This window comes from Marmota monax, unplaced genomic scaffold (genome assembly GCF_021218885.2).
Source record: "Marmota monax isolate L192 unplaced genomic scaffold, Marmota_monax_Labrador192_F-V1.1 WCK01_AAM20220418_F8-fsc00005, whole genome shotgun sequence".
NCBI lineage: Eukaryota > Metazoa > Chordata > Mammalia > Rodentia > Sciuridae > Marmota > Marmota monax.
Genome location: NW_026692254.1, coordinates 32,821,431 through 32,844,909, shown reverse-complemented (window position 1 = coordinate 32,844,909; position 23,479 = coordinate 32,821,431).

Sequence of the window (23,479 nt, the reverse complement as noted above, 5' to 3'; positions counted from 1 at the left end):
TGAGCCTACTTTTTCTTCTACTAGGCACAGTGTCTCTGTTAAGGTGTATAAGTCTTTAATGCACTTTGAGTTGATTTTTGTGCAGGGTGAGAGATGGAGGTTTAATTTTATTTTGCTATATATAGATTTCCAGTTTTGCCACCACCATTTTTGAATAGGCTATCTTTTCTCCAGTGAATGTTTTTGGCACCCTTGTCTAGTATGAGACAGCCATAATTGTGTGGGTTCATCTCTGTGTTCTCTATTAGGTACCATTGGTCTACAAGTCTATTTTGGTGCCAATACCATGGCATTTTGTTACTATAGCTTTGTAGTATAGTTTAAGGTCTGGTATTGTGTTGCCTCCTGCTTATTTTTTCTTGCTGATAGTTTTAGCTATTCTAGGTCTCTTATTTTTTTCAAATAAATTTTTTGATTGCTTTTTCTATTTTTGTGAAAAATATCACGGGGTTTTAATAGAAATTGCAATAAAACTAACTAATGCTTTTGGTAGTATGGTCATTTTGACAATATTAATTCTGCCTATCCAGAAGCATGGGAGACCTTTCTATCTTCTGAGGTTTTCTTTGATTTCTTTCTTTAGTGTTCTACAGTTTTCATTATAGAGGTCTTTCACCTCTTTTGTTAGATTAATTCACAGGTATTTTATTTTATTTTATTTTATTTCAAGGTTATTGTGAGTGGGATGGTTTTCTTAATTTTTCTTTCAGTGGATTCATCGCTGATGTATAGAAATGCATTTGATTTATGGGCATTGATTTTATATCCTGCAACTTTGTTCTCAAGGTCTTCTGGTAGAATTTTTTGATCTTCTAGATATAGAATCATGTTATGAGCAAATAGTGACAGTTTGAGTTCTTCTTTACCTATTTGTATCCTTTTAATTTCTTTTTTCTGTCTTACTGCTCTGACTAGAGTTTTAAGGATGAGGTTGAATAGAAGTGGTGAAAGAGGACATCCTTGTCTTGTTCCATTTTTCAGAGGAAATGCTTCCAATTTTCTTCATTTAGCAATGATGTGGCCTTGGGTTTAGCATAGATAGCTTTTATAATGTTAAAGTATGTTTCTACTATCCCTAATTCTTCTAGTATTTTAAACATGAAGGTGTTCTCTATCTTGTCGAATTCTTTTTTCTCCCTCTATCAAGATGATCATATGATTCTTGTTTTTAAGTCTATTAATATGATGAATTATGTTTATTGATTTCCATATGTTAAACCAACCCTGCATTCCTGGATGAACCCCACTTGATTATGGTGTACTATCTTTTCAATATGTTTTTTATGCAATTTGCCAGAATTTTATTGAGAATTTTTGCATCTATGTTCATCATGGATATTGTTCTCAAGTTTTCTTTCCTTGATGGGTCTTTGTCTGACTTGGTATCAGGGTGAAACTAACTTCATAGAATGAGTTTGGAAGGGTTCATTTCTTTTCTATTTCATGGAATACTTTGAAGAGTATTGTTGTTAATTCTTCTTTAAAAGTCTTGTAGAACTTGCCTGAGAATCTATCTGCTCCTGGGATTTTATTGGTTGGTAGGCTTTTGATAGCATTTTCTCTTTCATTACTTGAAATTGATCTGTTTAAATCTTGTATGGCCATCTCACTCAGTTTAGGTAGGTCTTATGTCTCTAGAAATTTGTTGATATCTTCGATATTTTCTATTTTATTGGAGTATAAATTTTCAAAATATTTTCTAATTATCTTCTGTATTTCAGACATGACTATTGTGATATTTTCTTCTTCATCTTTTATTTTAGTAATTTGAGTTTTTTCTCTTTTTCTCTTCATTAGCATGACCATGGGTTTATCTATGCTCTTCTTTGTCTCTTCTGATTAACTTTGGTTTGAAGTCTACTTTATTGGAAACCCCTGCTTTTTTATACAATCCATATGAGTGATAAGTTTTTTTACCATCCTTTCACCTTCAGCCTGTAGATGTCTTTGCCCATGAGGTGAGTCTCTTGAAGACAGCATATCATTGGGTCTTGCTCTTTAATCCAATCTACCAATATGTCTTTTTATTGATGAGTTTAGGCTATTAACATTCAAGGTTATTATTGAGATATGATTGGTACTCCCTGTTATTTTGATTTATATCTGGTTTTTAATTTGACTTGGTTTCTCCTTTGGTTGAATATTTCTCTAGTGTAGTTCCTCCCTTTTCTGGGGCCTGGGTGCCAACAGGTTTTCCACAATAAGATCCTCTGTCTTGGGACTCTGACTGGCACCTGCAGGACTAGTGTGGGGGTGCCTGCAGGTTTGGAGGTGCCTACAAGTTTGGAGATGCCTACAGGTTTGGAGGTGCCTGGGATCTTTTTTTTCCACTTCATCCTCATGGAATATTTTGTTGAGAATGTTTTGTAGTGTAGGCTTTCCAGTTGTGAATTTTTTAAAATTTTTGTTTATCATGGAAGGTTTTGATTTTATCTTCAAATCTGAAATTTAATTTTGCTGGGTATAAAATTCTTGGTTGGCATTCATTTTCTTTCAAAGCTTGAAATATATTATTCCAGGACCTCCTAGCTTTGAGGGCCAGAGTTGAGAAATCAGTTGAGATCTGAATTGATTTCCCCCTATACATAATTTGATTTTCTCTCTCTCACAGCCTTTAAGATTTTATCTTTATTCCATGTATTAGTCATTCTCATTATAATGTGTTTTGGTGTGGGTCTGCTGTAATTTTGTATATTTGGGGTCCTGTAAGCCTCTTGTATTTGATTTTCCTTTCCATTCATTAGTTTCCAAAGTTTTTCTATTGTATCATTGAAAAGATTGTACATTCCTTTGGTTTGTATCTCTGCTCCTTCATCTATTCTGATAACTCTTAAACTTGGTCTTTTCGTGGTATCCCATAATTCTTGGATGTTCTGTTCATGGTTTCTTACCATCTTCTCTGCATGGTCAACTCTATTGATTTTATAATTTGGTTTAATGATTTCTTCATTTTGAGGATTTCTGCTTGTTTTTTCTTTTCACAATCTCTAACATTTTACTGAAGTGAACTTTCACATCCTGTATTTTTTTCTTTATTTCACTCCTTATACTATCCTTTACTTCACAGATCAATTAAACTTTATACACTCTTAACTCCTTCTTGATCATTTCATCTACTGTGTCATCAGTGGCTTCTGGCATTGAAGCATCTTGGGTTTTTTGGGGGGTGCTTTATTCCCTTGTTTTTTCACATTGTCCATTTGTTTTCCCACCTAGAAGTATTGGATCTAAGGCAGCACAAATTCTACCTGGTAGATATAATGTCCCTGAAGGGTTCCAGCACTTCACCTTTAATGGTAAGATCAATATCCATAACACCCACTATAAAAATATATAGCCTTAAACTTAATAGCTTCTACTAAGGTGTCTACTGCTTTCTCACATTAAACTAAAATCATGAGTTCAATAAGTATCTATAATATAAACAGAAAATTTGCTAAAAATGGTTTACAATTTCAAATGGTGGACAATAGAACACAAGTAGCATACTACACAATGTTCATGATGGAGGAAGAGAGAAGCTAGAAGCAAAAATTCACAGGAAGAGTGGAAGAGGAGCCAACAGAGATTGGTTTTGGTGGGAGAAAAGTTGGGAAAAAATCCAAGAAAACAGACAAGTGAGAGAAAGAATCAAAGAGAAAAAAATTAAAGACATAAGAATAAAACAAAAATACAAAACACCACTCATATATCATTGTCCTCCATACACTGGTGCATAAAAAACACCCCATTCCAAATATGGTAGAGATGTTAGTGAATCAAAAAATAAAATAAATCTTAATGAAAAGTTTAGTTGTTTCTGTAAACATTCAGAAGTTTCTCAGCCCTGTCTCTGATGTCTCTTGGGATCATCTGCAAGGGCTCTTGCAAACCCAATCACTATCCCACTGATCTGGGCTTCAGATACCTCGGGCTTGGCCATTCTGCAGTACCAAGATCTCAATTCTGCTTCTACTTGCAGAGAGACTGACAGGGATACACTCATGCAAAGGAGAAACCCTGAGATGAAGCAGCAGCTGACAAGGGCCACCAGCACTCTGGGCAGGAAGACCCCAGGCACCTCTAAACCTGCAGGCACCCCCACACTAGTCCTTCAGGTGCCGGTCAGAGTCCCAAGACAGAGGATCTTATAGTGGTAAACCTGCTGGCACCTGGGCCCCAGGCCCTGGCCAGTGTCCCAAAATAGGGTGACCATGTGCAACCAAAGTGGGAGTCTCCCCCACAGCATACCTGTAGGCAGTGGTAGCAGTGGTAGTAGTGGTGGTTGTTGGCAGCAGGCAGCGAGTAAGCAGCAGTGGTAGTGAAACAGTTTCAGCAGTGGCTGCAACAGCAGCTATGGAGCAGCATCACTAGGTGATCCCTGGGGGGCAGCAGTAGTGTTGGCATCAGCTTCAGCAGAAGCAGTGATGTCTTTGTTGGCAGAAGCACTCAGAAAGAAGACCTCCAGGTGACCTTGAACTGGCAACAGTAGTATCAGAAGCAATGCAATGGCAGTAGCAGTGTAGGCAGCAGCTGATTAGAGAAGAGACCTCCAGGCATCAGTAGCAGTGATCTCAGAGGTAATGTTAGAGGTAGCCAGGGGATTTGCACAGAGAAAATACCTCCTGTTTATAGCAGCTCAATCCACAATAGCTAAATTATGGAACCAATCTAGGTGTCCTTCAATGGATGAATGGATAAAGCAAATGTGATTATATATATATATATATATATATATATATATATATATATATATATATATATATATATATATATTTCAATGGAGTATTTCTCAGCTTTAAAGAAGAATGAAATTATGGCATTTGTCAGTAAATGGATGGAATTGGAGAATCTCATGTTAAATGAAATAAGCCAAACCCAAAAAAACAAAGGCCAGATGTTTTCTCTAATATGGGATACTAATTCATAATAAGGCTGGGGGCACTAAAGAAGAATAGTGTCACCTTAGATTAAATAAGGGAAGTAAAGGGAGAGGAGGGGAGAGGATGTGGGGAATAGAAAGCATAGTAGAATGAAACAAACATTATTACTTTGTGTGTGTGTGTGTGTGTATCTGCATGACCAACATGATTCTACAATATCTACACTCAGAAAAATGAGAAATTATATTCCATCTATGTACAATATATCAAAGTGCATAAATGCATTCTATTATTATGTATACCTAATTAACACAAATAGAAAAAATAAATGTATAACTAATTAGAACAAATTAATAATAATTAAAAAAAAAAGATACTGCACCATCATCAAGTGGGTTCCATCCCAGGGATACAAGGTTGATTCAACACATAGAAATCAATAAATGTAATTTATCACATCAATAGGTTTATAGACAAGAATCACATAGTTATCTCAATAGATGCACAAAAAGCATTAGACAAAATATAGCATCCATTCATTTTCAAAACACTAGAAAAACTAGGGATAGTAGAAATATACCTCAACATTATAAAAGCAATAAATGTTAAACCCAAGTTCACATCATTCTAAATGGAGAGAAACTGAAAGTATTCCCTCTAAAAACTGGAACAAGAAAGGGATGCCCTCTTTCATCACTTCTATTCAACATCATCCTTGAAACTCTAGCCAGAGCAATTAAACAGAAGAAAGAAATTAAAGGTATACAAATAGCAAAAGAGAAACTCAAACTATCCCTAAATGCCAGTAACATGAGTCTATATTAAGAAGACCCCAAAAATCCATCAGAAAACTTCTAGAACTCATAAACAAATTTATAAAAGTAGCAGGATATAAAAGTATTAACATCCATAAATTAATTACATTCCTATACATTAGTGATGAATCAAATGAAAGAGAAATTAGGAAAACTACCCTATTCACAATAGCCTCAATGAAAATAAAATATTTGAGAACCAACATAACAAAAGAGATGAAAGACTTCTACAATGAAAACTACAGAACACTAAATCAAGGAAGTGAAGAAGACCTTAGAAGATACAAATTTCTTCCATGTTCTTGGATAGGCAGAATTAATATTGTAAAAATGGCCATACTACCAAAAGTGCTATGCAGATTTAATGCAATTCCTATTAAAATTCCAATGATGTTTTTTATGGAAAAAGAAAAGAAAGTCATGATATTAATTTGGAAAAATAAGAGGCCCAGAATAGCCAAAGCAACTGTCAGCAAAAAAAAGTGAAGCAGGAGGCATCACAATACCAGACTTAAATTATAGAGTTATAATAACAAAATAGCATGGTATTGGCACCAAAACAGACAAAAAGACCAGTGGTACACAATAGAAGACACAGAGATAAACCCACATAAGTTCAATTATCTTATACTAGTCAAAGGTGCTATAAACATACATTGAAGAAAAAAATAGCCTCTTCAGCAAATGATACTGGGAAAACGGGAATCCCTATGTAGCAAAATAAAATTTGACCCCTTAGTCTTACCCTGCACAAAACTCAACTCATAGTTGATCAATAACCTAGGCATGAGACCAGAGCTCCTACACCTAATAGAAAAAAAAAATTAGGTCCAAATCTGCTAGGCACAATGGTGCACACCTGTAATCCCAGTGGCTCAGGAGGTGGAATGCAAGTTCAAAATCAGCCTCAGCAACAGCAAGGTGCTAAGCAACTCAGTGAGACCCAGCCTTTAAATAAAATACAAAAAAGGGCTGGAGATGTGGCTCAGTGGTCAAATGCTCCTGAGTTCAATCCCCAGTAACCCCCATCAAAAAAAAAAATTAGGTCCAAATCTACATCATGTCAGCTTAGGAAAAACAAGACTCCTAAAGCACAAGAGGTGAAATCAAGAATCAATAAATAGGATGGTATCAAACTAAAAAGCTTCTTCTCAGCAAAAGAAACCACTGAGAATGTGATGAGAGAGCCTACAGAATGGAAGAAATTCTGCAACCTGCACCTCATATAGAACATTCATCTCCAGGATATATAAAAAACTCAAATAACACCAAAAAAAAAAAACCAACCAATAAATAGGCAATGAAGCTGAACAGACACTCCACAGAAGAAATAAACTCAATCAACAGGGCTGGGATGTGGCTCAAGCGGTAGCGCGCTCGCCTGGCATGAGTGAGGCCCGGGTTCAATCCTTGGCACCACATACTAACAAAGATGTTGTGTCCACCAAAAACTGAAAAATAAATATTAGAAAAATTCTCTCTCTCCTTCTCTCTCTCTCTCTCTCTCTCTCTCTCTCTCTCTATCTATCTCTCTCTCTCTCTCTATCTCTCTCCCTCTCTCTTTAAAAAAAACTCAATCAACAAACATATGAAAAAATATTCAACAACCCTAGCAATTAGAGAAATGAAAACTTAAACTATGAGATTCCATTTCACTCCAGTCAGAATGGCAATTATCAAGAATACAAGCAACAATAAATGTTGGCAAATATGTGGGGGAAAAGGTACATTCACATATTGCTAGTCGGACTACAAATTGGTGCAACTGCTATGGAAAGCAGTATGGAGATTCCTTAGAAAACTTGGAATGGAACCACCATTTTACCCAGTTATTCCAATATTCAGTTTATACACAAAGGACTTAAAATAAACATACCATAGTGAAATGGCCACATCGAGGTTTATAACAGCTCGATTCAATTCACAATATCTAAACTATGGAACCTAGGTCCCTTTCAACAGGTGAATGGATAAAGAAAATGTGATACAGGGGCTGGGGGTGTGGCTCAGAGGTAGGGTGCTCCCATAGCATGTGTGAGGCACTGGGTTCGATCCTCAGAACCACATAAAAATAAAATAAAGATATTGTGTCTACCCATAACTAAAAAATAAATATTTTTAAAAAAAGAAAATGTGGTACATATACAAATTGAAATATTACTCAGCCTTAAAGAAGAATGAAATTATGGTGTTTGCTGATAAATGGATGAAACTGGAGACAGTCATTCTAAGTGAAATAAGCCAATACCTCCAAAACAAAGGCCAAATGTTCTCTCTGTTATGTGGGTGCTAACTTACAATAAGTGGGGAGGGAGAAGGAATAGAAGTATGCTGGATTAGACAAAAGCAAATGAAGGGAAGGGGCATGGAATAGGAAAGGCAGTAGAATGAATTGGACAAAACTTTCCTATGCTCCTATCTGAATACACTACCAGTAGAACTCCACATCAATTAAAAATGGAAGAGAATGGGATCCTACTACAATAAGTTAACTCCATGTATGTATCACATGTCAAAATATACTCTACAGTCATATATATAAGAACAAATTTAAAACATTTCCTAAAGTAAAATAAACAAATAAAATTGAAGCCTCAGATGACATAAAATTGAAACTACCCAGTACAATAATAAAGTGTGTGTTTCAACACAACTCATTTACCATTAGACAGGTCATCCAGACATAAACTTGAAAAAGATTCTTTGAATCTGAAAAATATTGTAAATATTTTTTATAAATATCAGATATTTACTTAAATATCTGTTAAGTAAATAATTGACTTAACAAATATCTATGGAATATTTTACCCAACAACTGCTGAATACCCTTTCTTCTGAGAAACTCATGGAACCTTTTCCAAAATAGACCATATTTTAGGCTACAAAGCAACTCTTGGCAAATACAGAAAAAAAATTATTTAATCCCTTGCATCTTATTAGATCATGATTGAATACAATTTGAAATCAACACAAAAACACACTCCAGAAATTATTAAGCACATGAAGATCAAATAATACAGTTTCCAATGACGATTGGGTGACAGAAGAAATCAAGGGACAAATTTTAAAAATTTAAATATTCATAGACTCAAATGACAATATTAAAAAAACACATCAGAACCTCTGGGACACTATGAAGGCAGTTCTAAGAGAAAAGACCCAAATAAACAACCTAATGATGCATCTCAAGGCCATTGAAAAGGAAGAACAAACCCATTTCAAAGTCAATAGAAGGAAGGAAATAATAAGGATCGGGGTCAAACTTGGAAATAAAAAAAAATACAAAGGATCAATGAAACAAAGAGATGATTCTCTGAAAAAAAATGAACAAGATTAATGGGGTTTTAGCTAAATTAACCAAAAAACAAAAGAGAGAGAAGAACCAATTTAATAAAATTAGAGATGAAAAAGGAGAAATCACCACAGACATCACAGAAAACTATAAGATAATTAGGGACTATTTTGAAAACATGTATTCCAATAAATTAGAAAACCTGGAAGAAGTAGATCCATTTCTAAACAAATACCATTTGCCAAAACTGAATCAAGAGGACACAGAAAACCTAAAGAGACCAATAATGTGTAATAAGATAGAAACAATACTGAAAAGCCTCCAACAAAGAAAAGCTCAGAACCAGATGGATTCTCAGCTGAATTCTACCAGACCATTAAAATACTCCTCAAATTATACCATTAAATAAAAAGGATGGAATACTTCAATTTTTTTTCTATGAAGCCAGTATCACACACATATCAAAATCAGATAAAGATACATCAGGAAAGAAAACAACAGACACATATCCCTGATGAACTTAGATGCAAAAATACTTAATAAAATATTAGTAAATAATTTTTAACAACATATTAAGAAGATTGTATACCAGGATCAAATTTGTTTTATTCCAGAGATCAAATTGTTTAACATACACAAATAAATAAATGTAATTCATCTCATGAATAGGATTAAAAATAAAAATCAATTAGTCAACTCAATATATGCAGAGAAGATCTTCAACAAAATTCAACTCCCATTCATGATAAAAACACTGAAGAAATTAGTGAAAGAAGGAACCTATCTCAACATCATAAAAATGATATACAGGGCTGGGGTTTAGCTCAGTTGGTAGAGTGCTTGTCTTGCATACACAAGAACCCTGGGTTCTAATCCCCAGCACTAAATATATATATTTCTTGGGCTTGGTGGCTCATGCCTGTAATCCCAGCAGCCCAGAAGGCTGAGAAACAAAACATACTATTGCTGGGGGCAGTGGCACATGCCAGTAATTCTATTGGCTGGGGAGACTGAGGCAGGAGAATCCCAAATTCAAAGCCAGTCTCAGAAATGGCAAGGCACAAAGCAATTCACTGGGACCTTGTCTCTAAATAAAATACAAAATAGGGTTGGGGGTGTTGCTCAGTGGTTAAGTGCCACTGAGTTCAATACCCAGTACCAAAATTTAAAAAAAAAAAAAAATCTATATACAAAAAAAAAAAACAATGTCAATGAATGGGGGAAAACTAAAAGGATTTTCGTTAAAATCTGGAAAAAGACAAGGATGTCCACTCTCAACACTCCTATTTAATATAGTACTAGAAATTCTAGCCAGAACAATTAGGAAAGAGAAGGAAACCAAAGGGATAAAAATAGAAAAGGAAAAAGCCAAATCAGCACTGTTTGCATATGATATGTTACTACACCTAGAAAATCTTAAAAAATAAAAAATAAAACTCTACCAAAAGACTACTAGAGCTAATAAACAAATTTGGCAAAGTAGTATGTTACAAAAATTAACATCAAAATACACCCTACTCTCATGTATATCTGAAAACAACAATTTTTTAAATATTTACTTTTTTAGTTGGAGTTGGACACAATACCTTTATTCCATTCATTTATTTTTATGTGGTGCAGAGGATCGAACTCAGGGCCCTGCACATGCTAGGTGAGTGCTCTACCACTGAGCCACAATCCCAGCCTCCCCCCAAAAAAACACAAATTTTTAAAAAAGAAAATACAAGAGGACAAAAAAATATTATGGTTCATAAATTTGAAATAAATTAACATACAATAATCAACAACTTTTATGCATGCCAATGATAAATCTGGCCAAAAAAATTCAGGAAAACAATTCTATTCACAATCACTAAAAAAAATACCTTAGAATAAATCTATACAAGGGGCTTGAGCTGTAGCTCAGTGGTACAGCACCAGCCTTGCACATGTGATGCAATGTGTTCAATTCTCAGCATCACATAAAAACAAATAAAGATATTTTTAAAATCTCCTTATATCAGAGAAAACATTCAGCATTTGTTTGGGGGGGGGAATTAGCTAACTTCACTTAGCATTATCTTCTCCTACACCATCCATTTACCTGAAAATGCCATGATTTTATTCTCTTTTATTGCTGAGTAAAATTCCATTGTGTATATATATGCCACTTTTTTATCCATTCATCTACTGAAGGGCATCTAGGTTGGCTCCACAGTTTAGCTATTGTGAATTGTGCTGCTATAAAAATTGATGTGGCTGAGTCCCTGTAGTATGCTGTTCTTTATTCCTTTGGGTACAGTCCAAAGAATATCTGGGTCAAATGCTGGTTCCATTCCCAGATTTCCAAGGAATCTCCATACTGCTTTCCATATTACCTGCACCAATTTTCAGTCTCACAAGCAATGTATGAGTGTACCTTTTTCCCCACATCCTCGCCAATGCTTAATGTTGTTTGTCTTCATAATAGCTGCAATTCTGACTGGAGTGAGATGATATCCTAGAGTAGTTTTAATTTGCATTTCTCTAATTGCTAGACATGTTAAACATTTTTAATCCTCTTCTGATAAGTGTCTGTTCAGGTCCTTGGCCCATTTGTTGATTGGGGAGGAATTAATGAATTCTGGATAGGGCAGAGGGGTGGGAGGGAAAGAGAGGGGCAGGGGATTAGGAAGAATGGTGGAATGTGATAGACATTATCATCCAAAGTATATGTATGAAGACATGAACCAAAGGTATGAAAAATTGTGTTGTATACATGTAATAAGTATTGTAATGCACTCCACTGTAATTTTTTAAGTCAATAAAAAATTTCTCTCTCTTTGTTTATTATATATATTATATATATATATATATATATATATATATATATATATATATATATATATATATATATATATATATAACCAAGGAGGTAAAAGACCTCTCCAATGAAAATTATATAGGATGAAGAAATGTGTGCTCATGCACACAAACAGTTAAATTTTGCTGTGCTCAGCAAAACAAAGGGTTCTGTGAGAAACTATGAACTCTTTGAACTGTGTCTTTGTTACTGTCTTAAGAAGATAAAAGAATGTTCTGCCAAGTGTGAAATTTATATATATATATATATATATATATATATATATATGTATAAATTTTTGTTAACAAAGTAATAAACCTCCCTTTTTCTTTTTCTCAAAACCCTATCCTCATTATTAAATTGGCATTAATCGGCTTCAAGGTCAGGAACTGAACTTTCAGTTACAAATTTTGACACCTCAGAGGGAACTCTAAAGGAGTTCCTGGGAACTTTTTGAGAGTGGACTACTGAAATGTTAGGAGATATGGAGCATGCCTGGGGTGGAACCAGAGGAGCTAATCCTGTAAGTAAAAGGAGGGATTGAGGGACTCCCAGAAGCTGCCAAAGCCCTTTTTTGCTTCAGGGAACTCCCACCTTCCTTCCCTGCACTGTAAGGATTATGCTATCTCTGTCTACTTAAAAGAGAGAGAGAGAGAGAGAAAGAAAAAAGGGCACTAAATGCAGTAAGGTCACCACCAAGACCCTTGATTTTACATTTCAGGTTGCCTCTCTGTGAAAACATCTGGTTCGCTCATGGGGACATATATGGTGCCACTGGTGTAGGAGTCATAATTAAATGGGAGTTGGAAACTTGGGGAGATTTTTCCCTTATCTGCTCTGTTTTAAAGTTCCTGTCAGCCATAGTCTGGAGCTCCTTTCTGTCTGTCTGTCCTGTGTCTTTGTTTGTTTCTGGCCCTTTAAGACATGTGCAATAATGTGTTGATATTATAAATTGTTTCTTGGGAATTATCTTGGCTGAATGTGTGTCTAAAAGATGATGTTTTATTGTAACAATCTGGTATCTGAATGGGTTTTTGAAGCATTGCACAATCTTGCAGTTAAAAGTTGGATTTAGGAAATTGTTTAGTTTATGATTTCAGATAATTCATGCCACAAAACTTAGGATGGAAAAACTAAAGAACTCTACTTCCAAGTTGGAAAGTAACTCCCAATCATTCCGTTTTTTTTTTTTTTTTTCACCAATTTTTGAATTGGGTAGCCTGGGAAGATGTCACTATGTGTACCAGTGTGTTAATTTGGACAGATAGTAAATCATATTATGGTATCTGTTGACAAAACAAGATGTAAAGACATAAAATTTTGTAAGATGTATCTTAAACTTGTATCATAATTTTCAACATCCAAACCTGAAAATTATGACTTATGGTTAAAATGCCTTAGGCATGAGGTGTCTTCTCAGAATAGCAGTTTTCCCTGATCCTTCCTGACCTCAGCCAAGACTTATGTTGAAATGCAAATGGAAGAAGCCTGCGAGCTCAGTAGGAGACTGATCTGAGGCCCAAAGAAAAAGGAGTAAAGGTGTCTTTTACCTGAACTCAAACTAGACTAAACCAAAAAGTAAATTGTATGGTATTTACTAATTACTGGCCAGTCATTTTTTCCTAGGACTCTTGCTTTTTCTTAGATTCTGGGTTTTTTGTTTTGTTTTGTTTTGTTTTGTTTTGAGCTCATGATTTTGATCCTACAGACCTAGGTTAATGTTTTTCTGATCAGTTCTATTTTTGACCAACTGGAGTTTTTAAAACATTGCAATGGAGACTTCACCTGCTAAAAGCTACAAGGCCTTTATTATTGTGTTATGTGTGCACACTTCTGTTATGTGTTGTATGTCTACATGTACATATGTCCGTATATCATATATATGATATACAAATTAACATATATAAGGAGCGCTCATAAAGACAATTTTTTAAAAAAAAATGGATCCAAATATCTTTAATTCACGTGATCTAAATGGTTCAATTTAAATTGGATAAAGAGGTAAAAATAAATGTCTTTAAATTTAAGCTTACAAGTTTTTCTAGGTGTTCAAAAAAACTAATAAAATATTAATGTCTATAAAATGTCTAATATGCCTTGGTTCTAGGACTTTCCTTCAACAAAAAAAATGGCTAATGCTGTTCAATACACTTATCTAATATTTTGATAAAATAAGTGAAGTAAATTTGATATGTGATTACTCATTCATGAGTACTTTTGTTAGATATCTGATTGATTTACTAAGCTCTGTATAAGTTTGTTTTTACAATCAGTCATGTGTTAAAAAGACAAAAAATTGTTAAAACATGTTTACCCATAACATTGTGTTTATTAAGTTTTTTTTTTCTAGAGCAAGCAACCATAAAAATTAAACAACTGGTTAAATAAGAACTGTTATTTTAGAGCATTGTACTGTCACTTCTTTAAAAGCTAAACTTGGTTAATATAAAAACATCAATGTAATTGTGATGTTATTAATGTGCTCATATCTTCCAGGTATACAAGTCTGTAAGGTAGAAGCTTTAAAAAAGCATTATATCAAGCTGGTGTTCTAAAGTTACATGGTAATTTAAGCTTAAAAAACATATTGGGGATTTATTTACCTGTTATCAATAAGATATGTAAAATAATTTTATATTACATTTTACATTGGGAAACAATTTAAATGTATTTCTAAGTTAATAAAAGCCTAATCTATCTAAAGGTTAATATTGAAAAGCACAAAATATTTTGTTACCTTTCCACAAAAGGTTAAAAATTTTCAGCCTTTCTTTAATTCATGTTTTAAATGTGATATCATATGGTGTTAGCTAATGTTCATGTGACCTCAAACAATTTATGTAAACTTTGTAAAATGATATTTAAAAGGCAAAGATCAGCTTTAGAACTAGAACACTTAAGATTTATAAACAGCCCTGCCTTAGCTGAGATAAGGCTCTGTGTCCCATCTTACTACATGTGAGAATGACTACGAAAGCAGTAGGCCAGATTTTAGTTCATTTAAAGTTATGTTCAAAAGTTAGGGTTTTTTCTGTCAAGATTACTGGGATCTCAAACAGAGGATGTAATGTATAACTCAGCCAAAATTCAAGGTAGCTATTACACAAACTAAATATGTTTTCACTCTTGTTAATTTTATTTTGTAGTTTTCTTATAAATGGTCTAAAAGTTGCCTGTTAATGTTTTACAGAGGTACTGCTTTAGAACACACAACCTGGGTTAATTTAAGATAATAAGCCATCACCTACAAGACTGATAGGATAATACAGACCCCAATTAATAAAAAAGATAAATAATTATAAAGTTATAGACATTAAAGCCCAGTACTCTTAATATAAGGCTGTTAAAAATTTATTTGCTGGATGTTTAAGATTAAGATTTAAAATTAAGTTAAATCAAAAGGGCCAAGAAAACCAATATCTGGCTCTTGCCCTCTGAGTCAGTCTGAATCCAGGGAACAGGGGACTTCTCTAAAGAGCTTTGCAACTCTGGGCCACATAATCCCCTGATCAGGTAGATTAATGAGACCACTGGAGAACAGAAAGTGAATCAGTGAATTTTCTATGAAGAGGAGGGCCATCAGAAAAGGGAGACATCCCTGATGCTTCCAAAGGAAGCCACATGGTCAAGCAAGACCTGAACCCATCCTAGCACAAATGGCACTAGCAGAACTGAGAAGCTGCTCTCAAGTTTCCCCAGGAATGGCTCCCATAAAAACTCAGCTGACATATAATAATAGATAAAAACAAAAGTCAGTTTGACTGCTTCATCTTAAACACTCAGCAAAGACAGTTAAAACCAAAACACAGCCATTCCTGGGCATTTTTAACAATAATAATAATTTAAGTTATACACCTAATGTTAGCCTGAGATAAGTAAAATAAGTAAGACTGGAGGCTACAAAGAAGGATTCTCAGACAGAAATGCCTGACAACTATAAAAAGAGACTATCAAGAGGAGCTTCCAGAGACAAAAGTTCTTAGTTTAAGGCCTACAGATATTCCTAACCTACACAGGTAGGCTTGGTGTTTGCTAGTATGATTATCCAGCCCTGAGTAACAGAATTAAATAATACTTAATTAATTATTTAATTAAATAATTAAATCATAACACAGAGGTCATTTAACTTTACCAGGACCACTTAGTGAGGGAAATGCTGCCATTGATTTAGCCTCCAAAATGTCTGCCTTTCTATCTATGGATTTCCAAACTTTACATTCTCAATTTCATCTTAATGCTTCTTCTTTAGCTCATCATTGTAAAATTTCTCGTGAAGTGGCTTCTCAAATTATTCGCGATTGTTCCCTCTGCTCTGCACAGATACAGTCTCTAATTTTGGCATTAATCCTAGAGGCCTTTTACTGGGTCATTTATGGCAAATGGATGTTACTCATTATCCTTCTTTTGGCAAATTAGCGTATGTTCATGTGTCTATAGATACTTACTCTCATTTCATTTATGCTTCTCCTCATCCAGAGGAAAAGGTCAAAGATGTAATTGCTCACTGTATGGAAGCGTTTTCTATTATGTGTCTCCCTAAACATATTAAAACAGATAATGGACCAGCATATACTAATACATCATTTGCAAGATTTCTTCACACTTATGATGTAAAACACACAACAGGTATTCCTTATCACTCGCAAAGACAAGGTATAGTAGAACGAGCTCATCAAACTCTTAAAGAATATCTGTCAAAAACTAAAGGGGGTAATAGCAGTAGTCCCTGCTCTCGTTTAGCACATGTATTATTTATTTTAAATTTTTTAACTGTAGACCCAGCTACAAAACTGACAGCTGCAGATCACTTATGGCATGCTAAGGGACAAACAGCCCATCCACTTGTAAGGTGGAAAGATGTTTTAACAGGATAATGGATGGGTCCTGATCCTGTATTAATGTGGGGAAAAGGAGCTGCCAATGTTTTTCCACAAAATGATCCTGGACCTTGATGGATTCCTTCTCGTTTAATATGGTTTGACTCTTCTAAAACTACATCATGAATGCTCTTACCTCTTTGGTTTGTTTTATATTTTATAGATGCTGTCCCTAAGCTTTTTTCTCCTTTTCAGAGCTGTGGAAGTTGCCTCTTTCAATCATACCAATGTATGGCTAAAATTGGCTCAATTGGCAGGAACTGATAATATCTGCTTAAAACGAGATGTCCATCTGGGAGCAGTATTGGGTTCCTGTTTACTACCTGTCTGTCATCCAGCAGAAGAAATAAAAAATATGACCTTTTTCTCCAATTTTGATAAAACTATTACTTATGCTGATTATTCTAATTGGGGCACCCCTTCTTATTACTTACCCTACAATGCAGTTCAAGTTATAACCACTACTGTTATTGTAACAGATAATGACACCTGCACTGAGTTTCACAATTTTGCAACTAAATGTAGATCTATGGGACCTTCCTTTGCATGTAATAATTCCTTTGTGGTTTCTTCAAGTTATGGACATGTACCTCTTCCAAGAGGCTGGGTGTTTTTCCTGTGGAACTTATACATTCAACTACATACTGGCAAATATGATTAATGGAACTCATTGCTGTCTTAGTTGTCTCACTGTTTTCCTTCCCTCCATTGGTGATTTGCTTCCCAAACATCCTTCTCATCGCTTATGAAGAATGGCTATGCTAACATTGGACTGTAAGGACAATATAAACTTACTTTCTAAGGCAGAGTTTGATGCATTGACCTTTTCTCTTGTGGGGATCCCTGGATTGGCGGTAGGAGCTTATAAGATAGCTATGAAATTGGCATGTGTAATGGCAAAAAAGATTAATCGTACATCTACTGCTCTAGCCTTGTTGAATGAAGAACATCAGGTTTTACGACAAGGAGTTTGGATAATAGAGCTGCTATAGATTATTTTACTACTGTTACACCATAAAAAATGTATTCAAGTAAAAAATATGTGTTGCTTTAATCTGACTGATAACAGTGTTCCTATTGATACAGAAATTCATCATTTGAAAGAAATGATTGATAATATTAGACAATATGAAGGAAATGAAGAATTATTTTTATGGTTAACATCTTGGCTTCCTAATATTTCCTGGTTAAAAGAATTAATGATATGTATGATTTTGATACTTGGTATGACTATACTTGTTTGTATCATTGGTCGTTGTATGATCAGTTGTCTCTTATCTCGTCCTCCTGTGGTGACTTCCTATGCCCCCTGACGGTTTGGATGATTGTTGCCAGTGATGGGTAAGATGAATCACTGCACATATCAACCTAATACAGAGGCTTTCTTTTTCCATCAATGAAAGTCCTCCATGACGGGTAAGAATGTTGCAGCATGGTTCACAACCTAAGACAGGAGCAATTGCCATCATTATTATTTAAGGGGGAACTGTGTGCTCATGCACACAAACAGTTAAGTTTTGCTGTGCTTAGCAAAACAAGGGGTTCTGTGAGAAACTATGAACTCTTTGAACTGTGTCCTTGTTGCTGTCTTAAGAAGATAAAAGAATGTTCTGCCAAGTGTAAAATTTATGTGTGTGTGTGTGTGTGTGCGCACGTGTGCTTGCCAGGAAATAACTAACCACAAGTTAAATTATAAGAAATATGGAGCACTATGACCATAAACAAAGTTTTTTCTGAGAATGTTTATCCATGCTTGAAAGGATTAAGCTGCCTAAAGGATGTTTTTTTTTTCTTTTTCCTTGTTTTAATTAACAATGCTGTATAAAAGAAGAAGAGAAAAAGTAAAGACAGTGCTCATTCCTACTGGCTGTGTGTGTGTGTGTGTGTGTGTGTGTGTGTGTCTTTCTTTCAGCATCTCTGCTGTTACAGCCCGATCAGGAACTACATATTGTCAGCGGGTTCTGACAAAGAAAGAAATAGAAGAAGCCTTCAGAAGATAAAAAGACCACCCATGTTCATTGGTAGGCAGTATTAATATTATTCAGATGGCCATACTACCAAAAGCAATACATAGATTCAATATAATACCCATCAAAATACCAATGACATTCTTCAAGTACCAGAAAAACAAACCTAAAATCCATTTGTAAGAATGAAAGACCCAGAATATGCAAAGCAATTTTAAGCCAGAAATAAATGCTGGATACATCACAACTCATGTCTTCAAATTATACTACAAATTATATACAAACTATACTGTACTGGCATGAAAACAGCACAGACCAATGTTACAGAATAGAAGGCACAGAGACAAACCCACACAAGACTTTCATCTGATCCTTGACAAAGTGCCAAAAACATTCATTGTAGAAAAGACAGTGTTTTAAACAAATGGTGCAGGGAAAACTTGTTGTCAATAATAGAAGAATGAGACAAGACTCTCACCCTACACAAAAATCAATTCAAAATGCATTAAAGACCTAGAAATTAGACCAGAAGACATGCAACTCCTAAAAGAAAACATATGGTCAACACTCTAGCATATAGGCACAGAAAACTACTTTCCCAATAGTACCTCTAAAGCTCATTATCTCATGTAAAGAGTTAATAAATGGGATGGCATAAAATTATAAAACTTATTCACAGCAAAGAAGTTGATTAAAAATGTGAAGAGAGAACCTACGGAATGGGAGAAATCCTTTGCTAGATACAGAATATATGAGGAACTCAAAGAAATTAACACCAAATAAACAAATAACCCAATGATAAATGGGCAAATGAACTGGATATTTCTCAAAGTAAAAAATCCAAATGACCAACAAATATATGGAAAAAATGTTCAATATTATTAACAATTAGAGAAATGCAAATCAAAACTACATTGTATCTCACTCTAGTCATAATGGCAGCCATCAATAATACAAACAATAGTAAATGCTGGAGAGGACATGGAGAAACAGAAACACTTTTACACTGTTGCTGGGACTGTAAATTAGCACAACCACTATGAAAATCAGTATGTAGTAATGTAGCCACCATATGACCCAGCTATACCACTCTTTAGTATTTATCCTAAAGAATTAATGTCATTTTACTATAGGGACTCATGCATACTCATATTGATAGCAATACAATTCACAATAGCCAAACTATGGAAACAGCTTAGGTGTTTATCACTTGATGAATGGATAAAGAACATGTAGTATAAGCACTATACAGATTTAATGCAATTACAATCAAAATTCCAATGACATTCCTCATAGAAATAGAAAAAACAATCATGAAATTCATCTGGAAAAATGAAGAGACCCAGAATAGCTAAAGCAATCCTTAGCAGGAAGAATGAAGCAGGTGGCATCACTATACCAGATCTTAAACTATATTACAGAGCAATAGTAACAAAAACAGCATGGTATTGGCACCAAAACAGACTGGTAGACCAATGGTACAGAATAGAGGACACAGAGACTAACCAACAAAATTAGAATTATCTTATATTAGACAAAGATTCCAAAAACATGTACTGGAGAAAAGATAGCATCTTCAACAAATGGTGCTGGGAAAACTGGAAATCCATATGCAACAAAATGAAATTAAACTCCTATCTCTCACCATGTACAATAGTCAACTCAATGTGGATCAAGGACTTAGGAATTAAGCCAGAGACTCTGCATCTAATAGAAGAAAAAGTAAGCCCTAATCTTTATCATGTGGGATTAGGCCCCAACTTCCTTATTAAGACTCCTATAGTGCAAGAATTAAAACCAAGAATCTATAAATGGGATGGAATCAAACTAAAAATTGTCTTCTTAGCAAAAGAAACAATCTGTAAGATGAATAAAGAGCCTATATTCTGGGAGCAAATTTTTACCCCTCACACATCAGATATAGCACTAACCTCTAAGGTATATAAAGAACTCAAAAAGCTAAGCACCAAAAAAATAAATAACCCAATCAACAAATGGGCCAAGGACCTGAACAGACACTTCTCAGAAGATGATATACAATCAATCAACAAATATATGAAAAAATATTCATCATGTCTAGCAATTAGAGAAATGCAAATCAAAACTACTGTAAGATGTCATCTCACTCCAGTCAGAAGGGCAGCTATTTTGAAGACAAACAACAATAAGTACTGGTGAGGTTGCGGGGAAAAAGGTACACTCATACATTGCTGGTGGGATTGCAAACTGGTGCAGCCAATATGAAAAACAGTATGGAGATTCCTTGGAAATCTGGGAATGGAACCACCATTTGACCCAGCTATTCCTCTCCTTGGACTATACCCAAAGGAATTAAGAACAACATTGACTCAGCCACATCAATTTTTATAGCACCACAATTCACAATAGCTAAACTGTGGAGCCAACCTAGATGCCCTTCAGTAGACGAATGGATAAAAAAAGTGGCATATATATACACAATGGAATTTTACTCAGCAATAAAAGAGAATAAAATCATGGCATTTTCAGGTAAATGGATGGTGTAGGAGAAGATAATGCTAAGTGAAGTTAGCCAATCCCCACAAAAACGAATGCTGAATGTTTTCTCTGATATAAGGAGGCTGACTCATAGTTTGGTAGGGAGGGGGAGCATGGGAGGAATAGATAAATTCTAGATAAGGGCAGAGGGGTGGGAGGAAAAGGGAGGGGCAGGGGATTAGCAAGGATAGTGGAATATGAGAGACATCATCATCCAAAGTACATGTATTTGTGTCACAGACTTGATATACAACCAGAGACATGAAAAATTGTGCTGTATACATGTAATAAGAATTGTAAAGCATTCCACTGTCATTTTTTTAAAAAATCAATTAAAAAGTCAATCAGTCATCAAAAAATGAAATTATGTCATTTGCAGAAAAAGGGATGGAACTTGAGAGCATAATATTAAGCAAAATAATACAAATTCAGAAAGTCAAGGATCATGTTTTGTCTCACATTTGGAAACAGAGAGGAAAAAAGAAAAGAAAGTTTGGGGTAGATCTTATAAAAATCAAAGGAGATGCATACACTAGAGGAAAGGAACTGGAGAAGGGAAGGGAAAAATATTGGGGTGGGATAACTGGCCAAATTATACTGATAACAATATAAATATGAACTGTGTGCATATCTAAATATACAACAACAAATTTCACAATTATGTACAACTATAATGCACCAATAAAAACTATGTGGAAAAAGAATGATTTTTGATGAGTACAGTATTCTTGATTAGCAGGTTTTTATACTTCAGTTATAAAAAAAAAACCCACGCTCCTCTCCTGACCTTTCAAATTTCTGCTTATAAGATGTCTTGGGATACTCAGTTATGTTAAATCTGATCAATGATCTTTGACATTCCTATATATGGATATTTGTATTATTCTCTAAATTTCGTAAAGTTTTTGTTATTATTTATTTCAATAAGCTCTCTACTCCATCAGAATTCTGAAGGCTTACTTGGATGATAATAACCCAATTACTTGTTCTTTTAATGGTGACTCAAAGTACCTGTAAGCTTTCTTTTTCTTTCTTTCTTTCTTTTTTTTTAATGGCAGGGATTGAATATTGAGTGCTTAAATATTGAGCCACATCTTCAACTCCTTTTTCATTTTTTTTTTTATTTTGAGACAGGGTCTTGCTAAGTTGCAGAGGTTGCTTTGAGCTTGCAATCCTTGTGCCTCAGGCTTCTGAGTAATTGGGATTATAAACATTCACTATAAGCTCTCTTTATTCCCCTTCATTCCTTTTTTTCTTTTCTTTTCTGTCTGTAATGTGTCTTGTCTTCAGGCTTGCTAATTATGTCTACTGTTATTCTGTCCTGCTGTTGATGATATCACTTTTTTTATTTCATTAAGTTTATCTTTAAGCTCAAAATTTCTGTTGTTTCTCAGTTTAGAAACTTAAAATTATTTCTCTGTATTTTCTTCAAGTATACTGAGTCTCCTTAAAATATCTATTTTAAATCCTCTGACAGTTCTCCCAGATTAATTACTATCTGTCCAGTCTTTAGCACCTTCTTTTGGTTCTCAGGTTAGGTCATGGTTTCCTAAAAGCTCTCAGCGCTTGTTGTTTGACATCTTCTGGGCATTGAAACATTAGGTATTTATTCCAGTCTTCTTCATGCAGCTTTTGTTTTGCCTGTCTTTCCAGATAGTCTAAATTGATTGCTTATGTTTCTGAACAAATAATCAGTTCCACTATTTCAGCACTGAATTATTCCCACTTACTGGTGTCCTGAGTCTGTTGTTGATATGTATTATCTCTATTTCAGCAGTAGAGGGTGATCCAAGACCAAGTTTGTCCCAGAGCTTCAGTTGGTGTGTTGTTCAAAATAACAGGGTAGTACTAGAAAGAGTAATCCATTCCTACACTCCTCTCTGTGGATGAAGATTAGGGATGACACTAATTTACACTAAATTAAACTTAATTTAATTAAAGTTGTTTTCCTCATTTTCTTCCTTTATTCATGAGCAAAACCTTTAATGTGATGCCAAATGAGATGTGGTAAAAATGAATACTCCTAAACTCTTCCAATATTAGAGAGAAAATATGCTTTAAGTACAATGTTTACTTTAGTTTTTATATACATGTCCTTTATCAGATTATGCAAGTTTCAATAGTTTGTTTAGGTTTTTAATCATAAATGGACTTTAGATTCAAAGTGTTTTTTTCTGTACTGATTGAAGGTAAAGTATATTGATAAGATGTATTTTATTTGTATGGTATATTACATTAATTTTTAAATAACCACTGATATTTATAGTAAACTCATGTTTAATTATCCAATTTCAGATTGGATAGATGCATATACATCTGTGATACCTT